Raw genomic sequence first — 16736 nt, 5'->3', positions numbered from 1 at the left:
GTGATAAAAAGCCTTCTGTTTCGACTGCCAAAGCTTTCAGGGGATCATTTGCAAGCTTTTCGCACCATTTTTGAGTGAATTGCCAAAAGTCAGATTTTTGCTGAAATTGTAACCCGGGGCTTAGAGATTTTTTCAAAAAAATCTTTTTCGCCGGTTAAGTTGTTGAGGGCTGATTTCGTGTCCTGTGATAAAAAGCCTTCTGTTTCCATCGCCAAAGCTTTCAGGGGAGCATTTTCAACCAGTTGGCACCATTTTTGAGTGAATTGCCAAAAGTCAGATTTTTGCTGAAATTGTAACCCGGGTCTTAGGGATTTTTTAAAAAAAAAAAATTTCCACCGGTTGAGTTGTTGAGGGCTGATTTCTTGTCCTGTGATAAAAAAAACTTCTGTTTCGACTGCCAAAGCTTTCAGGGGATCATTTGGAGGCTTTTGGCACCATTTTTGAGTGAATTGCCAAAAGTCAGATTTTTGCTGAAATTGAGACCCCGGGGTTTAGTGATTTTTTCAAAAAAATATTTTTCGCCGGTTAAGTTGTTGAGGGCTGATTTCTTGTCCTGTGATAAAAAGCCTTCTGTTTCCATCGCCAAAGCTTTCAGGGGAGCATTTTCAACCAGTTGGCACCATTTTTGAGTGAATTGCCAAAAGTCAGATTTTTGCTGAAATTGTAACCCGGGTCTTAGGGATTTTTTCAAAAAAAAAATTTCCACCGGTTGAGTTGTTGAGGGCTGATTTCTTGTCCTGTGATAAAAAAAACTTCTGTTTCGACTGCCAAAGCTTTCAGGGGATCATTTGGAAGCTTTTGGCACCATTTTTGAGTGAATTGCCAAAAGTCAGATTTTTGCTGAAATTGAGACCACGGGGCTTAGAGATTTTTTCAAAAAAACATTTTTCGCCGGTAAAGTTGTTGAGGGCGTATTTCTTCTCCTGTGATAAAAAGCCTTCTGTTTCGACTGCCAAAGCTTTCAGGGGATCATTTGCAAACTTTTCGCACCATTTTTGAGTGAATTGTCAAAAGTCAGATTTTTGCTGAAATTGTGACCCCGGGGCTTAGATATTTTTTCAAAAAAATATTTTCCGCCGGTTAAGCTGTTGAGGGCCGATTACTTGTCCTGTGATAAAAAGCCTTCTGTTTCCATCGCCAAAGCTTTCAGGGGAGCATTTGCAACCAGTTGGCACCATTTTTGAGTGAATTGCCAAAAGTCAGATTTTTGCTGAAATTGTGACCCCGGGGCTTAGAGATTTTTTCAAAAAAATCTTTTTCGCCGGTTAAGTTGTTGAGGGCTGATTTCGTGTCCTGTGATAAAAAGCCTTCTGTTTCCATTTCCAAAGCTTTTAGGGCAGCACTTGCAACCAGTTGGCACCATTTTTGAGTGAATTGCCAAAAGTCAGATTTTTGCTGAAATTGTGACCCCGGGGCTTAGGGATTTTTTCAAAAAAATATTTTCTGCCGGTTACGTTGTTGCGGGCTGATTTCTTGTCCTGTGACTAAAAGCCTTCCGTTTCCATCGCCAAAGCTTTCAGGGGATCATTTGCAAGCTTCTGGCACCATTTTTGAGTGAATTCCCAAAAGCAAGTTTTTTGCTGAAATTGTGACCCCGGGGCTTAGGGACTTTTTCAAAAAAATCTTTTCCGCCGGTTAAGTTGTTGAGGGCTGATTTCTTGTCCTGTGATTAAAAAAAACTTCTGTTTCGACTGCCAAAGCTTTCAGGGGATCATTTGCAAGCTTTTGGCACCATTTTTGAGTGAATTGCCAAAAGTCAGGTTTTTTCTGAAATTGTGACCCCGGGGCTTAGAGATTTTTTCAAAAAAATATTTTGCGCCGGTTAAGTTGTTGAGGACTGATTTCTTGTCCTGTGATAAAAAGCCTTCTGTTTCGACTGCCAAAGCTTTCAGGGGATCATTTGCAAGCTTTTCGCACCATTTTTGAGTGAATTGCCAAAAGTCAGTTTTTTTCTGAAATTGTGACCCCGGGGCTTTTCAAAAAAATATTTTCCGCCGGTTAAGCTGTTGAGGGCCGATTACTTGTCCTGTGATAAAAAGCCTTCTGTTTCCATCGCCAAAGCTTTCAGGGGAGCATTTGCAACCAGTTGGCACCATTTTTGAGTGAATTGCCAAAAGTCAGATTTTTGCTGAAATTGTGACCCCGGGGCTTAGAGATTTTTTCAAAAAAATCTTTTTCGCCGGTTAAGTTGTTGAGGGCTGATTTCGTGTCCTGTGATAAAAAGCCTTCTGTTTCCATTTCCAAAGCTTTTAGGGCAGCACTTGCAACCAGTTGGCACCATTTTTGAGTGAATTGCCAAAAGTCAGATTTTTGCTGAAATTGTAACCCGGGTCTTAGGGATTTTTTCAAAAAAAAATTTCCACCAGTTGAGTTGTTGAGGGCTGATTTCTTGTCCTGTGATAAAAAAAACTTCTGTTTCGACTGCCAAAGCTTTCAAGGGATCATTTGGAAGCTTTTGTCACAATTTTTGAGTGAATTGCCAAAAGTCAGATTTTTGCTGAAATTGAGACCCCGGGGCTTAGATATTTTTTCAAAAAAATATTTTCCGCCGGTTAAGCTGTTGAGGGCCGATTACTTGTCCTGTGATAAAAAGCCTTCTGTTTCCATCGCCAAAGCTTTCAGGGGAGCATTTGCAACCAGTTGGTACCATTTTTGAGTGAATTGCCAAAAGTCAGATTTTTGCTGAAATTGTGACCCCGGGGCTTAGGGATTTTTTCAAAAAAATATTTTCCGCCGGTTACGTTGTTGCGGGCTGATTTCTTGTCCTGTGACTAAAAGCCTTCCGTTTCCATCCCCAAAGCTTTCAGGGGATCATTTGCAAGCTTCTGGCACCATTTTTGAGTGAATTCCCAAAAGTCAGATTTTTGCTGAAATTGTGACCCCGGGGCTTAGGGATTTTTCAAAAAAATCTTTTCCGCCGGTTAAGTTTTCGAGGGCTGCTTTCTTGTCCTGTGATAAAAAAAAACTTCTGTTTCGAGTGCCAAAGCTTTCAGGGGATCATTTGCAAGCTTCTGGCACCATTTTTGAGTGAATTGCCAAAAGTCAGATTTTTTCTGAAATTGTGACCCCGGGGCTTAGAGATTTTTTCAAAAAAATATTTTGCGCCGGTTAAGTTGTTGAGGACTGATTTCTTGTCCTGTGATAAAAAGCCTTCTGTTTCCATTTCCAAAGCTTTTAGGGCAGCACTTGCAACCAGTTGGCACCATTTTTGAGTGAATTGCCAAAAGTCAGATTTTTGCTGAAATTGTAACCCGGGTCTTAGGGATTTTTTCAAAAAAAAATTTCCCACCGGTTGAGTTGTTGAGGACTGATTTCTTGTCCTGTGATTAAAAAAAATTCTATTTCGACTGCCAAAGCTTTCAGGGGATCATTTGGAAGCTTTTGGCACCATTTTTGAATGAATTGCCAAAAGTCAGATTTTTGCTGAAATTGAGACCCCCGGGGCTTAGAGATTTTTTCAAAAAAACATTTTTCGCCGGTAAAGTTGTTGAGGGCGTATTTCTTGTCCTGTGATAAAAAGCCTTCTGTTTCGACTGCCAAAGCTTTCAGGGGATCATTTGCAAGCTATTGGCACCATTTTTGAGTGAATTGCCAAAAGTCAGATTTTTTCTGAAATTGTGACCCCGGGGTTTAGTGATTTTTTCAAAAAAACATTTTTCGCCGGTTAAGTTGTTGAGGGCTGATTTCTTGTCCTGTGATAAAAAGCCTTCTGTTTCCATCGCCAAAGCTTTCAGGGGAGCATTTTCAACCAGTTGGCACCATTTTTGAGTGAATTGCCAAAAGTCAGATTTTTGCTGAAATTGTAACCCGGGTCTTAGGGATTTTTTCAAAAAAAAAAATTTCCACCGGTTGAGTTGTTGAGGGCTGATTTCTTGTCCTGTGATAAAAAAAAACTTCTGTTTTGACTGCCAAAGCTTTCAGGGGATCATTTGGAAGCTTTTGGCACCATTTTTGAGTGAATTGCCAAAAGTCAGATTTTTGCTGAAATTGAGACCACGGGGCTTATAGATTTTTTCAAAAAAACATTTTTCGCCGGTAAAGTTGTTGAGGGCGTATTTCTTCTCCTGTGATAAAAAGCCTTCTGTTTCGACTGCCAAAGCTTTCAGGGGATCATTTGCAAGCTTTTCGCACCATTTTTGAGTGAATTGTCAAAAGTCAGATTTTTGCTGAAATTGTGACCCCGGGGCTTAGATATTTTTTAAAAAAATCTTTTTCCGCCGCTTAAGTTGTCGAGGGCAGTTTTCTTGTCCTGTGTTAAAAATCCTTCTGTTTCCACAGCCAGACCTTTCAAGGAAGCATTTGCAACCACTTGGCACCATTTTTGAGTGAATTGCCGAAAGTCACATTTTTGCTGAAATTGTGACCCCGGGGGTTCGGGATTTTTTCAAAAAAATCTTTTTCCGCCAGTTATGTTGTTGAGGCCTGATTTCTTGTCCTGTGATACCAAGCCTTCTGTTTCGACTGCCAAAACTTTCAGGAGAGCATTTTCAAGCTATTGGCACCATTTTTGAGTGAATTGCCAAAAGTCAGATTTTTGCTGAAATTGTGACCCCGGGGCTTAGGGATTTTTTCAAAAAATTCTGTTCCACGGGTTACCTTTTTGAGGGCTGATTTCTTGTCCTATGATAAAAAGCCTTCTGTTTCGACCACCAAACTTTTCCGGGGAGCATTTGCAACCGTTTGGCACCATTTTTGAGTGAATTGCCAAAAGTCAGACTTTTTTCGGAAATTGTGACCCCGGGGCTTAGGGATTTTTTCAAAAAAATCTTTTTCCGCTGGTTAAGTTGTCGAGGGCTGATTTCTTGTCCTGTGATAGAACGCCAGAGAATTCAGGGGAGCATTTGCAACCGTTTGACACCATCTTTGAGTGAATTGCCAAAAGTCAGACTTTTTTTCGGAAATTGTGACCCCAGGGCTTAGGGATTTTTTCAAAAAAATCTTTCTCCGTGGGTTAAGTTGTTGAGGGCTGATTTCTTGTCCTGTGATAAAAAGCCTTCTGTTTCGACCGACAAACCTTTCAAGAGAGCATTTTCAAGCTTTTGGCACCATTTTTGAGTGAATTGCCAAAAGTCAGATTTTTGCTGAAATTGTGACCCCGGGGCTTAGGGATTTTTTCAAAAAAAATCTTTTCCGCCGGTTAAGTTGTCGAGGGCTGATTTCTTGTCCTGTGATAAAAATCCTTCTGTTTCCACCGCCAGACCTTTCAAGGAAACATTTGCAACCACTTGGCACCATTTTTGAGTGAATTGCCAAAAGTCACATTTTTGCTGAAACTGTGACCCCGGGGCTTAGGGATTTTTTCAAAAAAATCTTTCTCCGTGGGTTAAGTTGTCAAGGGCTCATTTCTTGTCCTGTGATACCAAGCCTTCTGTTTTGACCGCCTAGCCTTTCAGGGGAGCATTTGCCAGCGTTTGGCACCATTTTTGAGTGAATTGCCAAAAGTCAGATTGCTGCTGAAATTCTGACCTCGGGGCTTTGGGATATTTTCAAAAAAATATTTTCCGCCGGTTAAGTTGTTGAGGGCTGATTTCTTGTCCTGTGATACCAAGCCTTCTGTTTCGACCACCAAACCTTTCAGGGGAGCATTTGCAACTGGTTGGCACCATTTTTGAGTGAATTGCCAAAAGTCAGGTTTTTGCTGAAATTGTGACCCCGGGGCTTAGGGATTTTTTCAAAAAAATCTTTTCCGCCGGTTAAGTTGTCGAGGGCTGATTTCTTGTCCTGTGATAAAAAGCCTTCTGTTTCCACCGCCAGACCTTTCAAGGAAACATTTGCAACCACTTGGCACCATTTTTGAGTGAATTGCCAAAAGTCACATTTTTGCTGAAACTGTGACTCCGGGGCTTAGGGATTTTTTCAAAAAAATCTTTCTCCGTGGGTTAAGTTTTCGAGGGCTGATTTCTTGTCCTGTGATACCAAGCCTTCTGTTTCGACTGCCTAGCCTTTCAGGGGAGCATTTGCCAGCGTTTGGCACCATTTTTGAGTGAATTGCCAAAAGTCAGATTTCTGCTGAAATTCTGACCTCGGGGCTTTGGGATATTTTCAAAAAAATATTTTCGGCCGGTTAAGTTGTTGAGGGCTGATTTCTTGTCCTGTGATAAAAAGCCTTCTGTTTCGACCGACAAACCTTTCAAGAGAGCATTTTCAAGCTTTTGGCACCATTTTTGAGTGAATTGCCAAAAGTCAGATTTTTGCTGAAATTGTGACCCTGGGGCTTAGGGATTTTTTCAAAAAAATCTTTTCCGCCGGTTAAGTTTTCGAGGGCTGATTTCTTGTCCTGTGATACCAAGCCTTCTGTTTCAACTGCCAAACCTTTCAGGGGAGCATTTGCAACCACTTGGCACCATTTTTGATTGAATTGCCAAAAGTCAGATTTTTTCTGAAATTGTGACCCCGGGGCTTCACAGAAGGCAAAGGGAAGGACTGATTTGCAGTGCCCTTTAGAATAAATATGCTCTTGCTGCTTTTGTGACTTACAAAGCTAACTCTGAGCAAATCAAACTGTATAATCAACACCTTATAAAGTCACTTGCACAACTAACTACACAGCATGTCTATGAAAACTGGATCCCATTCCTGATGAGTTCCTGGTTTAAAATGTGCACAGAGATACATCTAATGTGTGATACACAGACTTGATAAATTAGGGGTAGAGAAATTCGATTTAGAAAAACTTATCAAACTCACTTCCGGAAGCAATATGTGAATCAAAACACAGCCATTTGTCGAAATTTGCATTTCTCCGAATTTTGCCGCACAGTTCTCCTGCCAAGTAATAGTTACCAAAATTGGTATGTTAGGGTCAAGTGTGCAATTGTATTTGTTACTAAAACTAACACACGGAAATGCATTCCATTGGGGGAAATTGCTGACAAAAATGGGTATATTCAGAGAAAATCACACTGATTACAATTTAAGCTAACTACTGTGCAAATGTGGAGGTGAATTTAAAGACTTCAACAATGAGAAACTGAGAGATACTGAAATTGACAGGTTCATCCATCTTTAGGCATGTGCCTAAATATGGATCAGGATCAGGGCCGGGGGCAGGAAGAGAAACTTTAAACCTTTGTCCCATGCTCTGATCTTGATCAGGATTGGGACCTTTGTGCCTGTTTGGATTCAGGGATGGAAAGCTCCCATTGAACCAAATAAGAGTCATTGCACCCCCTCCCAACACATAATGTAGGCACTCAAAGTCCAATCTGTATCACACTAGCACCACAGTGCAGAGCAAGGAGTTAATGCCATTGTGGCAGCAGTTTACTTTTTGCTATGCTGTCCCTAAAATACAATATGTCCATAATGAAATATCAATTAAGGAGTCCATTCTGTTGTTCCCAGAAATGTTTTCCTCTTCAATTTAAAGCACAAAAGTTTGGGTCTTTTTAAATTATATTAACTGTGGTTCTGTTAACAAGCATGAAACCAAGACTTTCACGGTTATTATTATTAGTAGTAGTAGTGTATTGCATAAACTGAGAATTTAGGGACATGGGTGGCACTGTGATCTAAACCACTGAGACTCTTGGGCTTGCCGATAGGAAGGTCAGCGGTTTGAATCCCTGCAACGGAGTGAGCTTCCATTGCTCTGTCCCAGCTCCTGCCAACCAGCAGTTCGAAAGCATGCCAGTGCAAGTAGATCAATAGGTACTGTTGCGGTGGGAAGGTAAACGGTGTTTACGTGCCCTCTGGTTTCCATCATGGTGTCCCATTGTGGCGGAAACTACTGTTAGGTCCATCATGAGACGTCTACCAGTTTCCAACCACAGATACCAGCAGCCTTCAGGCAAGCAAACGTGCCTTATTATCGTTCCCTAGCATCCCACTGCCAGAGGATTGCCTCCTTCCATTCACCACTTTGCCTCCTCCAAGTGGAAGAAACCTGGGCAGTGCTGAACATCTATTGCCAGGTGTGTCCTGCTGGAAATAGAAAAGGGCTTTCCCCTTGGCCTGCCTTTATATCCCCTCAGTTGCCAAGGGCTTTTGTGACATCACAAGAAACCCACAGCCAATGGCAACAGCAGGGGAGGCATCATCTTCATTGCTTTGAGCCTCACAATGGCAGGTGGACCTATCAGTGATTGTGTGCTTGTTTATTCAGGACACAGGTGGAGCTGTGGTTTAAACCCCTGATCCTCTTGGGCTTCCCGATCAGAAGATTGGCAGTTCGAATCCCCATGTTGGAGTGAGCTCCTGTTGCTCTGCCCCAGCTCCTGCCAACCTATCAGTTCGAAAGCACGCCAGTGCAAGTAGATAAATAGGTACTGCTGTGGCAGGAATGTAAACAGTGTTTCCATGCGCTCTGTTTTCCGTCACAGTGTTCCATTGCACCAGAAGCAATTTAGTCATGCTGGCCACATGACCTGGAAAGCTGTCTGTGGACAAACGCCGGCTCCCTTGGCCTGAAAGCAAGATGAACACCGCAAACCCATGGTTGCCTTTGACTGGACTGGACCTTCTGGGGTCCTTTACCCTTACATACCTTATACTGAGAATTTGATCTAGGAATTTTAGAATATCCTTTTGCATACCATACATCCGTGCATATTTTGCATGAACTAAACCATTCAATATTCCCTTACTGCAGCCATCAAAACTTATTTACACTGTTGAATTTATCTCAATGCTGCCGGCATTTTCAGCTGTACACAATTATTTCCCATATATTCAATAAAGATTTTCCAATCTTCTCTAAACACAGCTTCTTCTTGTTCTCTTATTCTATACGTTAAGTCTGCAAGTTGTGCATGTTCTGTCAACTTGAGTTGCCATTCTTTTTTGGTTAGGACTTCGCTCATTTTCTATTTTGGGGCTAACAAAACATGGGCCACAGCAGTAGCATACATAAATAGGGCGGTGTCATTTTTTGACACCTGGGAATTTCCCTCTGAATTATCCCCAGCAAAAAGGACTTAAACTTTTTTTTTCAATTCATTATATATCATTTCCCAATACTCCCTTTTATCCTTTTACAAGTCCACCACATATGATAAGTCAAGTCATTTCCTTAGGTGACCTTCCTACAAGAAGTAGCCACAGCAAATGCAGAAATGAACCTGTTATACCCAATTGCAAACAATGGATTCCTGTTGCGTTTTCTGATTTTCCTGATATTGTAAGTGAGCCGGAACTGGTCTGTGACCGTAATAATAAAATTCTATTCTATTCTACAAATGAACCTCACGTTCTTGCTTTTGTGGTTCCAGTGCAACATGGGAAAGGGACAATTGTGCCTCCTTCATTCAGGGAAATGCATGAACTGTAGATGCTTTTTGGAGCAGATACGTCACTCTCTTGGAGAGGCATGCAAGTTCCCTCACACGTTAAACCAGAATCACCAACAAGATGCTAACACCCGTCTTCCCTCTCTATTATTATCAATAATACTACTAATAATAATGAATGGAATGCCTAATATTGCCCTTCGAGAATATTAGTGGCCAGACTTGCCGAGTTTCCATGAGATCACAAGCAATAAAAAGGGTGAAATAGGCTGCAAATTAAAAGTGATCTATGAATTATTCACAGCAGCACTGGTAGCTCTGTTGAAATTTCAATTGTCTGATGTAGAGACAATCTCCTACAATGGTAAAGCCTGTGGCTGGTTGCACATTTTTGTATCCTGGGCAAAAAACCCTCACATACTTCACAAAAAAATAAATCTACATATGATAATTGCTTGTATACAATCGTTTGATGCCTCTCTGCTGATGGAAGACTTGGATCTAGTACAGTCATACCTTGGTTGTTGAACGCCCTGGAACTCAGACGTTTTCGCTCCCAAACGCTGCAAACCCAGAAGTGATTGTTCTGGTTTGCAAATTTTCTTTTGGAACCCGAACGTCCAACAAGGCTTCTGATTGGCTGCAGGAGCTTCCTGCAGCTAATCAAAAGCCACGATTTGGTTTTTGAATGTTTTGGAAGTTGAAGAGACTTCCGGAACAGATTCCGTTCAGCTTCTAAGGTACGACTATAGAGGCTTTTGTCATCCCAAATAGGAAGCAATTTGATTTTCTTCCCTGCTTTTATGAATAAAACTTTCCTTCTCCTTCAGCAGCTTCTGAGTGCTGCCGGTAAGTGCCTCAAGGCACTTTATTTTGTGGCACTTTATTTCAGGTGTTTCTTTGGGGGGCGGGGAGGAGGCCCTATTTTGGAACAGTCTTTTGGTGCCTTCAGCCACCTTCATGTGACCCAGTCAGATTGGTGGGTACTACTACTACTACTACTAGTAATAATAATATCTCACAGGCTGAGCTTGTTTTTCTGCTAGACAAATGGGCATAGGGAGATGCTGTCGCTGCCATCATGCCATCACAAAAGCCATGTGCAAGATAATAGACCCTACCTGAGGTACCTGAGGGGGAGATGCCAGGGACTGAACATGGACATGCAAAGTGGTTGAGGCATGAAGGTAAACAGGTGAGGGGCATGGCAGGTGTTATAAAGTCAGATTCTCCACACTTCTGGCAGCTGCCCAGCCTCTTCCTGAGGGCCCCGGGTGTGCTGGGAGGGCAAATTGGCTGTGGGTGCCAGATTCCCCCCCTCTAGATTCTTGGTTGCTGGGGTTTAATCAGAGCTTTGATAGTTAAGGCAAGCTGACAGGCTGAGCTTGTTTTTCTGCCAGACAGAAGGACAGAGGGAGATGATGCCACTAACCCATCGCAAAATCAGCAAGACACCATAACTGAGGGGAAGTTTGCTAGGACAGCCCTGGCATGATGTCCCACAAGGGGGGGGGGAGCTGTCCATTTACATGGAGGATTTTTGACAAGGTTTTTTGGGAACCAGAAGGAGGAAGTAGGGAGAACTCCATGAGGTACTGACTGGAGGAGGCTGTACCCAGAAACCGGCAGCCATGACTTGCTGCTTGCTTTGGGTCCAAGCTTGCTGAAACTATGAGGGGAGCAGTGAGAGACACTCTTGGAGTTTCATGTTCTGGGTAATATGGGTAAAATATATCACATTTCTTAAATACACTCGTCTCCGTGGTGCCTTGCTTTCCCAATGGAAACACAAGGGAAAGGGAAAGGACCCCTGGGCAGCTAAGTCCAATCAAAGACAACTATGGAGTTGTGCCACTCATCTCACTTTCAGGCCTAGGGATCTGGCGTTAGGTCTACAGACAGTTTTCCGGGTCATGTGGCCAGCATGACTAAACCACTTCTGGCACAACGGGGCACCGTGATGGAAACCAGAACGCACAGAAATGTCTCTTACCTTCCCTCCACAGTGGTACCTATTTATCTACTTCCACTGGCGTACTTTCGAACTGCTAGGTTGGCAGGAGCTGGGAGAGAGCAACGGGAGCTCACTCAGTTGTGGGGAGTTGAACCACTGACCTTCCGACCAGCAAGCCCAAGAGGCTCAGTGGTTTAGACCACAGCGCCAACCGCTGGTGAGCGCCTGGAACACCATCCCCCCCCCGAATATTGCTACCACTTGACAAAGACTGAGGGTGGCAATTCTATGGTCTTAGGAGCCAGCTCCTAGGGGCTGAGATCCCTTCAGCCCCCAATAAAATATTTGAGGGGTTCACCCCACCCCCAAGTTAATGGGCATTGCCATTCAAATGGTGTGTGTGTCATGTCTTCTGATCGATTATGCAGGGCAGGACTTACCTGCTCCCCCCCAAAAAAATATACAGTGGTACCTCGGGTTAAGAACTTAATTCATTCTGGAGGTCCGTTCTTAACCTGAAACTGTTCTCAATCTGAGGTACCACTTTAGCTAATGGGGCCTCCTGCTGCCGCCGTGCTGCTGCCGCACGATTTCTGTTCTCATCCTGAAGCAAAGTTATTAACCTGAGATACTATTTCTGGGTTAGCAGAGTCTGTAACCTGAAGCATCTGTAACCTGAAGCGTCTGTAACCCAAGGTACCACTGTATTTTATTCAAGTTGGCATCGCTGTCTATGAATCTATGAAATTAGGGGAAGAAAAGAAAGAGGGAAAGGATCTCTTGAGAGGAATTATAGGCATAATAGTGTTAAGAGGGAGTACAAAAGCAGTCTGAAGTGAATGGCATTGCTGGAAGAGATGCTGAGAAACAGTTCGAGCACCTTCAATTAGAACTGCTGGGCAGAGGAAAAAACAGGTCTCCTTCCTTCTGTTCCCCGCAAACTCTCTTCTCTGTCAGGCTTGTGACTGCTTTGCAGTGTAATTGCTGATGGGAACATGCGGCTGTGCTGGGAATCTGAGTCACTCTCCCTTCAACAAGCAGCGGTACTTCAGAGAGTGTGATGAGAAGGGGAAGAGCTGTGTCGGATGCTTCCGAGTGGCCAAATCCGGTCATCCAGCACGGAACCAATGAAAGGGGATATGGGCCACTTGCTAGAAACCACCTGAGGCACAGCAAATTTGCACACCGCCAATCATGTCCTCGAACAATGTGTCCTGCATAAGAAAAGAAAAAAAGGTTTCATCAACAACCGGCTGACTAATCAGGCTGAGCAGCATTATAAGGATGCTGTAATTCAGCTACAGAGCTGGAAGGAAGGAAAGCAAAAGATGCTCTCAGAGGCTTGTGATGGGATCAGCAGACAGGCTTCGCTGCAATGTCATCAGCTCAGTTTTACTTCCTGGATGGCACAGAGAGGTGAAGATTCAAAACGATGCACATTGATCCTATTTTTATTTATATACACTCATTACATGCCATTCGATAACAGAGTTGGGGTTTAAGATTTTGCAGAGTAGGGGATAGCACAGGGCATAGCTGTCAACTTACAGATTTAAAAATAAGGGACCCGCAGCCTCTAAAATAAGGGCTCAGCAGCCAACATATGGGATTTTCCAAGCACAGGTATGTTCAACGTCTGAGCCCCTCCAAGCCAAAGGCAGAAAGCCCAGCCAGCAGCCAAACAAAGCCTCAAGCGGTGGTTCCCACAGCGCAGCAACCCGGCAAAGGGGATGCAGCAAGGAAAACCACCGTCACCTCTCCGCTGGGAAGCGCTGAGCAAAGGCGAGTCCCCAGGCAACGCAGCCGATTTGATCGGCACAAGGCATGCAAGCTCCACCCCCCCAGTCGTTCTTAGACTCCTTATTGGGTGAGCAACGCAGCCAAGCAACACAGTTGGAGCCTTCCTCCTCCCTGGCCAGCAGGGAGGAAGGGAGAGGAGCTGCTTCCTTTGAAACCCGGGAAATTTAAGGGACATCATCAATAAGGGACAGCAGCGGGACACGACGCTGGGATAAGGGACTTTCCCGCCAAATAAGGGATGGTTGACAGCTATGGCACAGGGTTAAACAACATGGCACCCTTTGGATAGTGTAGACTCCTGACTTCCATCATTCCCCTCCCACAGCTACAATTTCCAGAGTTCCCTGGGAAGAGTGTTTGGTCATTAAACCGCTCTAGGAATTGTAGCTCTGGGAGTTCCTAAGAACTCTCAGTGCCCTTGACAAACTACATTTCCCATGATTATTTGGGAGAAGCCACAACTGTCTAAAGTGGTACGATGCTATTTAAGTGTAGGGTGGATGGCGCCTTTAGTCTGAGTCCCCCCAGAGATCCCAAGCCCAGTTGTAAATGAAAATTGCAACTTGTTGAGAAAAGGCAATTGGACATTCCATCATCTCTAAGTCCATCACAGCAGGTGCGTGAAAGAGAGCCTACCTGAAACCCTAGCGAAACAGTATCAAGTCATTGGTGTTTTCTAAACAGAGATGGCATCGGTCTAATAATGTAACAGGAGCTTGTTTTATAGGGCTGGTGTCGCCACACATAACCCCCCTCCCCCCAAGGAAGCGGGATGTGCAGGCAGACTTCTCCTGCAGAGCACAGTGATCAGGTGTGATACTGTAGCATCATAAAGGTAAAGGTAAAGGGACTCCTGACCATTAGGTCCAGTCATAACCGACTCTGGGGTTGCGGCGCTCATCTTGCTTTATTGGCCGAGGGAGCAGCGTACAGCTTCTTTTTTTTTTTAATAATTTTTACTGCTTTTTTCCAGGGTCAATAACATAGACAATGTTTCAACAAAAGCGAGTTTACAGAAAGAAAAAAGAAGAAAGTAAAAAAGAAAAAATATATTCATATTTTCCATACCCTTCTTCATAATCTACTGGACTTCCCCACATCCTCCGTCCCCTGCATTCTTTACAATAAAAATAACAGCAAATTGTTACCTTGTATCATGCGTTTTTCTTTTTCCCCCGTCTAATTATATTTAGATATAGAATGCTTGTTGTTAATTCACTTTTTCCCATCATTGGTCCCTAAATAAAGACATCATTCTAAACTTTGGTTCTTTCACAATTATAACCCAATTTCCACCATTCTCAAATTTGATCACTGAAGCTAGTTTCACCGAAACTTAGCAAATTTTCAACATTCATATAGCTTATAATGTTTTTGTAAGTAGTCCTTAAATTTTTTCCAGTCCTTTTCTATTGTTTCTTCTCCCAGATCTCGGATTCTGCCAGTCATTTCAGCTAATTCCATGTAGTCAATCAGTTGCGTGTGCCACTCTTCCAGTGTGCAGCGTACAGCTTCTGGGTCATGTGGCCAGCATGACTAAGCCGCTTCTGGCGAACCAGAGCAGCGCACGGAAATGCCGATTACCTACCTGCTGGAGCGGTACCTATTTATCTCCTTGCACTTTGATGTGCTTTCGAACTGCTAGGTTGGCAGGAGCAGGGACCAAGCAACAGGAGCTCACCCTGTCACAGGGATTCAAACCGCCGACCTTCTGACCTTCTGATCGGCAAGTCCTAGGCTCTGTGGTTTAACCCGCAGCGCCACCCGCGTCCCGTTGCATCATAGTAGCTTTAAATATTTTGTTGGGAGATGCCCAGAGCGGCTGGAGAAACCCAGCCAGATGGGCGGGGTATAAATAAATCATCATCATTCCATGGGACTGTCAGGGAATGGTAGCTGCCTGCTCAGGAGAACTGACAGCACAAAATGGGAGGTGGTGAAAATTGTTTAAAAACTCCAGTAAAACATATAAGCCTAAATCACCATTTATCCCAGTGACTCCTGGCCCACTGCATTTGGTTTCCACAACTTTCTGTATCTCATTGTCTTTCAACTCCCACCTTGCATCCAAGAAAATGGGACTGAGCCCCCAAAAGCTTATGCCGTGATATTTCATTTCATTTCACTTTTTATTTGTTCACCACCTTTCCATATTACTATACACAAGGCGGTTTCAAGCATCCAAATATACAGCAAAGAACACCATATAATAATTTGATCCAATGCAAAAAGTCACAATATGACATAACTTTAAAATGGAATGACTTATATCAAATAAGGTAATATTCAACAATCCGTTAGAATATAATAGTGCAAAATAAAACTAACTCTCAAAACATCAGCAAATAGTTAAACAGACATTCACTGCATTTTTGTTAGACTTTGAGGTGCTGCGAAACTCTGTTGTATTTTGTCATGAGGTGGCATTTTTTCCTTCCTTCCTTTGTGTACATGAATTAGAGCATTGGTAGGCAAACTAAGGCCCGGGGGCCGGATGCGACCCAATTGCCTTCTCAGTCCAGCCCACGGATGGTCCAGGAATCAGCGTGTTTTTACATGAGTAGAATGTGTGCTTTTATTTAAAATGCATCTCTGGGTTATTTGTGGGGCCTGCCTGGTGTTTTTACATGAGTAGAATGTGTGCTTTTATTTAAAATGCATCTCTGGGTTATTTGTGGGGCATAGGAATTCGTTATTCTTCTTTTCCTTCAAAATATAGTCCGGCAAGCCACAAGGTCTGAGGGACAGTGGACCGGCTCCCTGCTGAAAAGTTCTGCTGACCCCTGAATTAGAGAGTAATTCAGCACATGCAGGAAACAACTGATTCAGCAGACTGTTATAAAAGGTAATTTGAAACTGATGCCACCAGTTCTGTTTCCTATACTTCAGCTATCATTTACCAGATTGCCAGGTCTGTTATGTATGGGACTGAACACTGGGTGGCAGGAGAATCCCACTGACAGCATTTTCACACCAATAGCTTACCCGGAGGACAGCTATTAGAAAGTTTCACTTCTGAAATTGTGGTCTGAAGCACTACTGCTGCCTTCTGTGTGCATGGTTCAACATCTAGAAAGACTGCATTTGAACTCGCATCTCACTGTTCTGTTCCAGTCCCCATTGCTGATGCCACCAGTTCTGTTTCCTATACTTCAGCTATCATTTACCAGATTGCCAGGTCTGTTATGTATGGGACTGAACACTGGGTGGCAGGAGAATCCCACTGACAGCATTTTCACACCAATAGCTTACCCGGAGGACAGCTATTAGAAAGTTTCACTTCTGAAATTGTGGTCTGAAGCACTACTGCTGCCTTCTGTGTGCATGGTTCAACATCTAGAAAGACTGCATTTGAACTCGCATCTCACTGTTCTGTTCCAGTCCCCATTGCCAGCCTTCCCCCCTGCCCACATGGAGTCACTTCAGGAAAGGATGGGTCCATGCAAAATGGCATCTCCACATGAAGGCAGTTTATGAACTTGCAGTGTAGGCCAGAAGCCCCAAAACATCCCCACATGTGCTATATAGGAAGCTCCAGCAATCCTAAACTGAGGCTTAAGCAGATGGCTGAAGGGTCGGCATTCCTATGGCTTTGAACATGCAGCAATTACAATCTTGCAATATTCAGTTTAAATCTGACATGAAGTCACTCAGCCGCAGGATTTCCCTACCCCCAGCAGGTGGGGTTGAGGAGGGAAGCCTATGCACAGTGATGTTGAGACACATGCCCACTTTAAGTAAATATCATCAGAATA

This window comes from Podarcis vaucheri (genome assembly GCF_965113315.1).
Source record: "Podarcis vaucheri genome assembly, chromosome: 11".
Classification (NCBI taxonomy): Eukaryota; Metazoa; Chordata; class Lepidosauria; order Squamata; family Lacertidae; genus Podarcis; species Podarcis vaucheri.
This window is presented reverse-complemented; position numbering follows the sequence as displayed.